Source organism: Pteropus vampyrus, unplaced genomic scaffold, assembly GCF_000151845.1.
Source record: "Pteropus vampyrus isolate Shadow unplaced genomic scaffold, Pvam_2.0 Scaffold135, whole genome shotgun sequence".
NCBI classification, from domain to species: domain Eukaryota; kingdom Metazoa; phylum Chordata; class Mammalia; order Chiroptera; family Pteropodidae; genus Pteropus; species Pteropus vampyrus.
In genome coordinates this window covers 6,078,806-6,088,965 of record NW_011888916.1, presented here as the reverse complement: position 1 = coordinate 6,088,965, position 10,160 = coordinate 6,078,806, and the positions used below count along the sequence as shown (strand labels likewise).

The 10,160-nt window shown below is 38.2% G+C and overlaps 2 pseudogenes; both read left to right on the top strand.

Annotated features, from left to right (window-relative positions):
* The window catches only part of LOC105297205, a 23,203-nt pseudogene extending 14,424 nt beyond the window's left edge, over window positions 1-8,779 (top strand).
* On the top strand, window positions 7,230-7,348 carry LOC111744479 (annotated as a pseudogene).
* Window positions 8,780-10,160: the final 1,381 nt, after the last annotated feature.

Here is a 10,160-nt window from a genome sequence, read left to right as displayed (position 1 = left end):
TTGAGTTGGTGAGAAGTGATGGGACCTACTGCACAAAAAGAGTGATGGATCTGCTGGTTTCGCAGACTGTGAATCCACATTAGCAGAGAAAGCAGAGAGTATGGGCATGATATAGCTAGGTGGCTAGATGTGGTGGTAGGAACCTAAGGAAGTTCTCTTCTAGTTGCCTTTGTTTTCTCAGTAAAATAAGAAGCTGAGTAAGCAACTAAAAGCAAGCACACAAAAGGTGTTGGAGGTTTTAGGAGATTGGAAATCTGATGAGAGATCACCTAGGATAATGAAAGAAGAAAGGGACTAGCGTATTGTAATTGCTGAACAGCTTTACCTTTCAGCAGTAAAGACCAATTAAGAGCAGAATTAGGCTAATTAACATAGTTGTGTGTTTTTCTCCAGTCACACTCAGGGTGAATGTGAGCAGGGTTCTAGTTTTACCAAAAGAATATCATGAAATGAAGGGGGGAAGGAAGTTGAGTGTGTACAAGGGAGTGATTATAATGATTGATCGTGAAATTTAAGATGGGTAGGGAGGTATGTGAGGACATGAAGTAGGTGAGGGACAGTGAAAAGGTGGTAGGATCATCAGTGACATATAAGTTCCTGTAGGACCGAAAGATTGTTGGAGTTGGAGTATTAAAGAAAGTGAGCTGGAAATATAGAAGATCAGAGAATGAGATGCTTGAAACTGAAGTTATGAAGGGATGCATTTATTGGTAAGGCTATGGTCGAGGGCATGACCATGGTAGTGGGTTTCAGGGTGGGGTGGGAAATGGAGTCACAAAGGCAGATGCACCACAGAGTATCAGAGTTCAGGGGACGAAGAGTGACAGAAAGACCTTAGTGTAGTAACTAACACAAACAGTTACCAATTTCCATCCTACTTTGGATGATTAACCTAAACTCTTCATGGTAATATCTTTTCCTTCCCAGTGACCAATGTGGGGGTGGCCAAGAAGATGAGGGAAAGTCTGCTGAAGAGCTTCTGGAAAATGTTTCCTTATTCCAAAGAAAGAGAATGTTCTCCTTCTTTCTCTGGATTATGTGACAGTTGAAATTTTGTAGCCATCTTGAGGATGAAGTTAACACTGAAGATGGTAGAGAGAGGGAAAGAACATGGGTTCTTGATGACACCATTGAATCCATGATCAACTCAATCTTGGAGCCTTCCCTACTCAGAGACTTCATATTTTGAGACATAATTAATTCTCTTATTGTTTAAGCCAGTTTGCATTAGGTTCTGTTATTCACAGCCAAAACCTAGCACTGTCTTTGAGGAACTCCCTGCTTGTGGGAGAGCTAGACGTGGAAACAGACAATCACATCTCAGTATGTCAAGTGCTGCCCTGGAGAAAAACTATGGGGTTATGAGAGCCTTGTGAAGATGCCTAACTAGGTCAGGGAGGGTAATCCTTAAAAGTCAATAAGAGTTTGCTGGGCAAAAGTGGGGTCTTGGGGAAAGAGAGCTGGATACGTGGCAGGGCAGTGGTGAAAGAAAGCTCAGAACTGCCAGTACTTTTTATGGCTAGCAGGAATTCTAGATGAAGTCAACAAAAATACTAGTTGATATGTGTTAGCCAATCAAAAAGGTTCTATCTGTTAGAGGTTCATTACTTGCCTATCCAGCATTTACCTTCCCTTTTCCCCTTCCTCATAGTTTCCTCTGGTAGCTATGCCTCGCCTGTGCTCCCCACCCCGCTCCTTGTGATTGACTCAATTCCCCGTTCTAGAGGTGGACTCTGACAGAAGCAAGTAGAGTAATCTTATCCCCCTTGACACAATGATTTGCAGGGTAAATGAGATGTAAATTAGTCATATCTGGTAGTCCTCTGACTATAGAAAACAGTTCAGGGGTAGTTTAGTCAAGTTTGGGACTTTTATTCACTGGTTTTGAGAAACAATGCTCTCTCCTGATGTATATAAACAAGGAAGCATATAACCTCCTTTCTGCTAGCTGCTAATTTGTGTCCAAGGGGGAAGCCAATTCAAGGATTAAGTTGTAGGGACTAGGTACACAGGTGGTCAGAGATGAGACAACTGAAGGGCAATTGAAGAGATGATGGCAATTGACAGAACTGCCCTGAAATCTGCTGTTGCTTGACTTTCAGTTACATTTGCCAACAAATACTTTCCTTAGTTAAGCCAATTTGAATTGAATTTTCTATTACTTGAAGCTGAATGGATCCCAATTTGAAACATATACACAGGTCAGTATGTTCATTAATAATCTATAATATATCATATATTTTTTTATGGTACATAGAATGTCCAGTTCCATATCAGACCCTAAGGGCTTGCGATGGGATACATGGATATGACTCTGGAGACATCGACTGGGGACAGCATTTTATCTTAAAGTTAAAGGAGAGCCAAGGGAGAGGGTTAGGCAGGTTAAATAAATAAAAGGTAATAATCTCCATGCTTTTGAGAATAAGCCTTTTCAAAAGGGAAATTCCTTTTTCCTTGCCCTTTTCTGTCAATGAAATACTTGATTTCAAAATCTACTCATTCATTCAATAGCTATTTATTAAGCATTTACAATGTGCCAGTCACAACTGTAGGAACTGAAGATATAGCAGAGAACAAAACAGACAATAATTCCTGCTATCGTGGAACTTACGTCCTATTCAGGCCACATGATATCCTCTCCAGGATGTCTGCCTGAATCCTCTCAATCATATTTAATATTTCCTTTTGCTTTTATGGCCTTTGTACCACTGTAATTACACTTATGGTTTGCTTCGAATTAGAGGTATTGCTTCAGATGTCAAATATCTCCTTCACTTGACCGAAAGATTCTTGGGATCAGGGTCTCTGTTATTAATGTGTCCTCCAAGCACAGAGATGGTTCAGAGCAGGTGCCACCGGGTATTTGTGGAATGAGCGAATGACTGACTAGAGTCGTAAAGGCGGAGTGCCACATGGTGGAGCTCTCACTGCAGCCACTGCTAAGAATTCACTTGGAGCGATTGGGAACCAATTTGTCATGGACTAGGCAATCTGTAAATTGTATAGAAATGACATTCCTAATGAGTAATTATTACTGGTAATTGATAATAATAAAGTTCATTTATATGACTATGGGCATAATAGAAAAGTCTAGATAGAACTATTATGAAATTCAAATAGCTGTCCAGTTTAATCAATGTAAATATTTTGATCCTTGCAGTCACACTGAAAACGGTGACTGCAAGCATAAAGACATTTCTTTGGTTTTAAATTTACATGACCCCAAAACTGGATCATATATGCATTTGAATGTTTTATGAATTATTATAACTTAGGGGCAAAGGCTTCTGATTTTTCTGGAAAAAAAAATTACTGTGAAGATCCACAGCAATTGTTTTGCTGGATGTCAAATGGTTGCTGTTACATTGCCACACAGTCAACACAGGGAATCTCTGTTACAAAACCTAATAGCATAATTTCCTTACAGAGTTTTGTACATTGATAGAAAGCCAATAGAAGACATATAAAGAAACAGAAGAAAATAGAATAGAAGAGTTAAGGTATTGGACAAATTTGGTTTTAAACTGTGTTGGAAATCTGGAATCCCTCTTATAAAACTAGGTTTGGGGGATGATGTTAAGATAAAGGTATTTCAAAATAGCATATATTTTGAAATAGTGAATTTTCTTTAAAAGCACTTTCCATACCGACAGAGTGATCCTTTATCTTTAAAGTACACAATTATATTACTCTTCTGCTTCAAACCCTCCAATGATATTTTCATCACCTATATAACAAATCCAAATTTACCCAGTTGTGAAGATAAAAGGAGATAATAAATAGCATAGTGCCTGGCACAGTAAATTCTTGGTAAATTCTTAGTATTATTTTTCACTACTTTGTCCTTTATTATAAAGACCCTTCAGACTACAATGCTTTCTAAACTTTCCCATTCCTACCCTGGCTTTCATCTGGTTAACTTCCTTCTTGTCCTATAGGTTTCAGGATCCCAGAAGTCTTGCCTCATTTATAATCTGGAAGCTCTTTGGTACTTATGACATCATTTTATAATGATATGTTCGCAAAGGTGTCTCTCCCACCTGAGAGCAGAGGCCAGATCTCATAAACTGTTCTGTTTCTAATGCCTAGCAATAGGATGGTCAACTGTCCAGGTATGCTTGGAACTGTTCCAGGTTTAGTAGTGAAAGTCCCATGTCTTTGGAATCCCACAATTTCAGGCAAACTGGATAGTTGGTCAACCTGCCACAGGTCCTGATACATAAAAATAGTTCAATCAATCAATTTGTTTACCTAAGCAAATTATCTTTGGTGAGTCACTTTTGCTTCCTGTGCTTAAATTTCTCCAACTGTACTAAAGAGTTTAAACAAAATAATATCTAACTTCCCTTTTAACTCTGCCATTCTTGAATTGGATATCTCATTTATGGCCTGCCTACATTCATTATTTTACCTTATCTGTACTAAGAAAATCTTAACTAGTTACCACTCCAATTTTTTAAAAAAGCACTGCTGAAAATCCTTATGATAAATTAAATGAAAAGAGTAAGATATAAATCTTATATATATGGTATGATTCCAATTTTGTAAAATGTGTATATTTTTAGGTTTAATAGAAGGAAAGGGAATGGAAGTATGAATACATTTTAAATTAAGGATAAATTTTCCCACTTTTTGAATTTTGAAAAATCTCTGCAATGATCGTATGATTTTATAGTCAGAAAATAATACCTACAAAATACCAAAAGTTAGTTAACTGATTACATGTTTTCTTTAGTACAGTTCTTCTCAAACATTAATGTAGGTCTGAGTTGGGCCTGTGATTCTGCATTTCTGAGAAATTTTTAAATGATGCCGGCGTTCTGGTTCGTGGATCACATTTCGAGCAGTAGGCATTATTATATATGAATTGTTTTTTTTTTCTTTTTTAAGGCAAGGCAACTTTTGGTTTACCTCACAGATTGCAAGGACCTTGTCAGCTTACAATCCTTATTTTTTTATTTTTTACATCAACAGCACCTGGTCTTCCTAGGCGGTCTCCCATCCAAGTATTAACCAGGCCAGACCTTGCTTAGCTTCCGAGATCAGACGGGATTGATCTCGGGGTAGTATGGGTAGTATGGTAGACGTATATGAATTCTAATCTATATTTAACAAATAGTTACAAAGTTGTTAACCATCCTGTGCCTTTGCTAGCACTTTCCAAAATGACACACTGGCATAACCCAACTTTTCTGAGAGCTGAGGAGATCAATACCTTAGGAAGCTTTGAGTTGTAGAGATTGAGAATTCCTGCCTTAGAGTTAGTTGTCTTTTGTAAAGAAGGACTCAAATATAACAAACCATATCAGACCAACCAAGATACCAGAACACTACAGATGCTATATTACGCCAAATAGATTAATTGCCCTCCCTTCTATCCCCCCCACAGAGCTTCTAGTAGAGTTGTGTTCTACAAATAGTGTTTGAATGAAGGTATGAGAGTTTAATTATATAATAATAGTTAACATTTGGATAATTTCCATAGGCTTAAAGCACTGGTTCTCAAGTTTCAATGTGTGTAATACTCACCTGGGGAAGCAGCTGAAATGTAGATTCCTAGACTCCACCCTCAGAAATTCTGATTCTGGGCAGTGGAGTTCAAAAAACTGTATTTTTAACAGGCATCCAGATTATTCTAATGTAGGTGTCTTTGGACCATATGTTTAACGACATTGGTTTTAAACATAAAAAGATATCACAACCTATAGTAAGAAATACATTTTACAGCATGATGCAGTCCACTCACATTTATATACATATATATCTGAAACAAAACTTTCACAAAACAGTGCTAACCCTTATTATATGTCACAGATTCTGACATTTTCTCTTTTATTCATTTCATTACAAAAACATTGCCCACAACTAACCATATTGATTTCACATCATTTATCTCATTTAATTCTCACATCAGTGCTGCAAGGTAAACACTCTTAACTGTATCTTTCTTATTTGGAAACTTAACTTTGGGGAAGATTAATATGTCCAATGTTTCATGTCAAGTAAGTGGTGGAGGTAGAATTCAAATTCAGAATGTCTGGCTTTAAATGGCCCTAATGTGCCCCTCACCCTGACACGGACATCCTGGAAAAGCCTAGCAGCCTCTAGTTCTGGAATACATTCAGACAAATTCTGGTTTCCCCAGTTGAATCTCATCACCTTTGAATACCAATCTGAAATTTCTAAGAGAAAAAGAATTTGACTCAACTTGGACCACGTGTGAACTCTGATCTTTTCTGCTATAATCGAAAGGATTCTGAGAATGAGTTGCCTAGTACAGTCATGGCCATGTAATTCCTACAGTGAGGACTGAACCTGAGGAATAATTTCAAAAGAGGGGCAAAGAGCTCTGTAGGCACGTGGAAACATACTTACTGTACCTGCATTTCTCCTCATTTGAGAAGGGGAATTTTCTGTCTTCTTCTCCAGGTAAGTCCTCATTGCGGCACCACACCAGGAGAAACTAAAACGGTATAATCCAAGTCTCCTTCATCTCTCAACCCCTTGCCGAACTGCTGTAATCCACAATTCCCCAAATACAGAGCAGGGATAGTTCTGGAAGTTGTCACCTGAGGCAAAAGAGAATGCCAAAATGAAAAGGGCACCTCCTTCAGTCTTTGTGACGGGACAGTGACCAACTTTCTGGGTCAATAAGGATCTTAGGAGATTCAACGGCAGCTGCCATTGTTGTCCCCCGCTTCCCTGGGTCCTGGCAGCAATTTTTTGCCTAAGGTTCTGAAAACTTGACATTCTTTATTACATAATTCAGAACTTCCATCCAGGATACTATTTTAACTTTTTGAAAAGTGAAAAATTATAAAGTTTCTCTCAAAATTTGTTGAATAAAGAAAAAAGCATTATTAGCCTTCTTAAAAAGTATTCAAAATAGAGAATTAATGTGACAATTCTTGTTCTTTTCTTCTATTAATGAGATGTACATCGCTTATGAAGACCAGCTATAAAAGTTTCAACTGTGCCAAGAAACATAAGACTAATTCAGAAGGTTAAAAAAGCATATGGAATTTTTAGGTGCTTAAATCCTTTTTGGACAAATCAAAGAGTGCTTTCATCTACATCTTTCGTTTGTTTTTTTTCCCACCCCTGAAGAAGTTCAACAGTTTCTTTGATTTAAAAAAAAAATAGTTTGAAGTACTTCTTAAAGAGTATTTTTAGGATTTTGCTTTCTGTTATTTTCAATATACTTAAAATTTAAAAAATATTTTCTCAGCTATGGCCATGCCACCCTGAACTAGCCCAATCCCATCTGATCTCGGAAGCTAAGCAGGGTCGGGCCTGGTTAGTACTTGGATAGGAGACCACTTAGGAAGACCAGATGCTGTTGACGTAAAAAATAAAAAAATAAGGAATTGTAAGCTGACAAGGTCCTTGCAATCTGTGAGGTTAACCAAGGGTTGCCTCACCTACAGTGAGGACTGAACCTGAAGAATAATAAACAAACAAACAAATAAATAAATAAATATTTCCCTCTTTAACATGGCAAAATAAAGATAGATTTTGGGGGGTGCCGGGGTGTGGCCTTGAGGTGGGGTTGGCTGGTGGGCAGGCAGACACTGCAGTGCAGGGCCACAGGGGGACATGTGGAGGCACAGGGAAAGGATGGTGGCCTGGTGAGGGGAGGAAAAGAGAGGGTCACACTCCCAGGTGTCCAGCACTCTGAGGCTCACTCTCCTTTCCCACGGCTGCGACCCTGGGACAAGATAGTGAAGGTCTGAGTGAACAGATTTGGCTGTATTGGGCACCTGGTTACCAGGGCTGCTTTTAACTCTGGCAAAGTGGGTATTGTAGCCATCAATGACCCCTTCATAGACTTCTAACTACGTGGTCTACATGTTCCAGTATGATTCCATCCATGGCAAGTTCAAATGCACAATCAAAGCTTAGAATGGGAAACTTGTCATCAATGGAAAGCCCATCACCATCTTACAGGAGTGGGATCTCATCAACATCAAATGGGGTGATGTTGGTGCTGAATATGTTGTAGAGTCCACCAGTATCTTCACTACCTTGGAGAAGGGTGGGGCTCACTTGAAGGGTGAAGCCAAGAGGGTCATCATTTCTGCCCCTCCGTGGATGCCTCCATGTTTGTGATGTGTGTGAAACAAGAAACGTATGATAACTCCTTCAAGGTTGTCAGTAATGCCTCCTGCACCACCAACTAACTGCTTGGTCCCAGGCCAAGGTCATCCATGACAACTTTGGCATTGTGGAGGAACTCATGACCACAGTCCATGCCATCACTGCCACCCAGACAGTAGATGGTTCCTCTGGCAAGCTGTGGCGTGATGCCCAAGGGACTGCCCAGAATATCAACTCTGCTTCTACTGGCACTGCGAAGGCCATGGGCAAGGTCATCCCTGAGCTGAAGGGGAAACTCACTGGCATGACCTTCCATGTCCCTACACCCAACATGTCAGTTGTAGAGCTGACCTGCTGCCTGGAGAAAGCTGCCAAATACAATGAGATCAAGAAATGGCGAAGTAGGCATCAGAGGCCCCCTCAAAGGCATCCTGAGCTATACTGAGGACCAAGTTGTTTTCTGCGACTTTAAAAGTGATACTCATTCTTCCACCTTCAATGCTGGGGCTGGCATTGCCCTCAATACAGTGTCAAACTCATTTCCTAATATGACAATGAATTTGGCTACAGCAACAGGGTGATGGACCTTATGATCCACATGGCCTCCAAGGAGTAAGAGCCCCCTGGACCACCAGCCCCAGCAAGAGGAAGAGAGGCCCTCAGCTACTGGGGAGTACTTGCCTCAAATTAATCCTCCAACACACTGAGACTCTCTTGATCTTCACAGTTTTTATCCCAGACCCCATGAAGAAGGGGAGGGGCTTAGGGAGCACTATCTTGTCATGGACCACTGGTAAAGTTTACTGTACCCAGCTAAAAAAAAAAAAGATTGATTTTTAACTTGCCTAAAAATAGAATTTTAATATTTATTTCTAGTTAAATTCTAAAGTATTATTAAAATAAAAACAATCCCTAAACTCTAATTCGGCAAGTGTTTTCCTTTTCTCCCCATTCCCATCACATTATTATGTGCTATGTTTTTGTATGATAATAATCCTAGGGAATATATAATGTTGTGTTGTACTTTTTCCCCTTGATGACAGCAACAATAATGAAATGGTACTTTCCTTTGCAAAAGTTTATTTGCTTGTGTACAATCATTATAAATATTACTTCTAAGTCTCTTAAATATTAGTATCATGTCTCCAAATCTTTCATCTGGGAGCATTTTAATGTGTCTTATTTAAAATTTGTATTATTTTAACAAACATTAATTTATTATTTCATTTTTTATATTATTAATTTGATAATATTATAATATTATTATATTATATTACCCTGAGTGAAAATATCATCTGCATCACACCAAAGTCAACCCAATGAACATCTGAAAAAAATATATTTCTAGTCTCAATTGGTAAATACTTTAAATAGTATTGCTATTACTTTAATAAACAAACACTGGCATTTCTTTTTAGAAAATAAATGCTCCAGGAAATAAATGTTTCACACAAATTGCAAATTAAATGAAAACTCTTTTAGGGAGGCAGTGGTAAAGATACAAGTGAATCCTATCTTAATAATGGATAGGGAGAGAAAATACTTGTATTTAAACTTAGCCTTCAGCCAAAAATTTAATGACCTCAAAATTACCCTTTAAAATGCTAAATCAAGTTCTTTATACATGGCTTTTATTTTGTATACAATCCTGTCAATGTATAAGATATGCATCAAATATGAAAAATATAATTTCAAGAGTACTCAGAAATTAAAACATTTAAGTATTTCATTGCTTGGAATACTGAAAATTAGTGAAGATTCTAACTTGTTCTTCCTATAACTGATTTTATAAGTTCCTCCAACTTCTTTTTATGCCTGTCATCACCACTTATGAGCCTGACCAACTAAAATATCCATTTAACTTCTTTGTCAATGGTTTGAAAAGTCTTAAAACCATTCATTCTTTGCGCTAGCTAGCTAACCTCTCTGTGCCTCAGTTTTGTCACCAGTAAAATGAAATAATAATAGATCCCATGTCATGACATCATTAGAAATATTAAATGAGTCAATGTGTGTGTATATACATACATACATACATACATATATACATACGTACATAC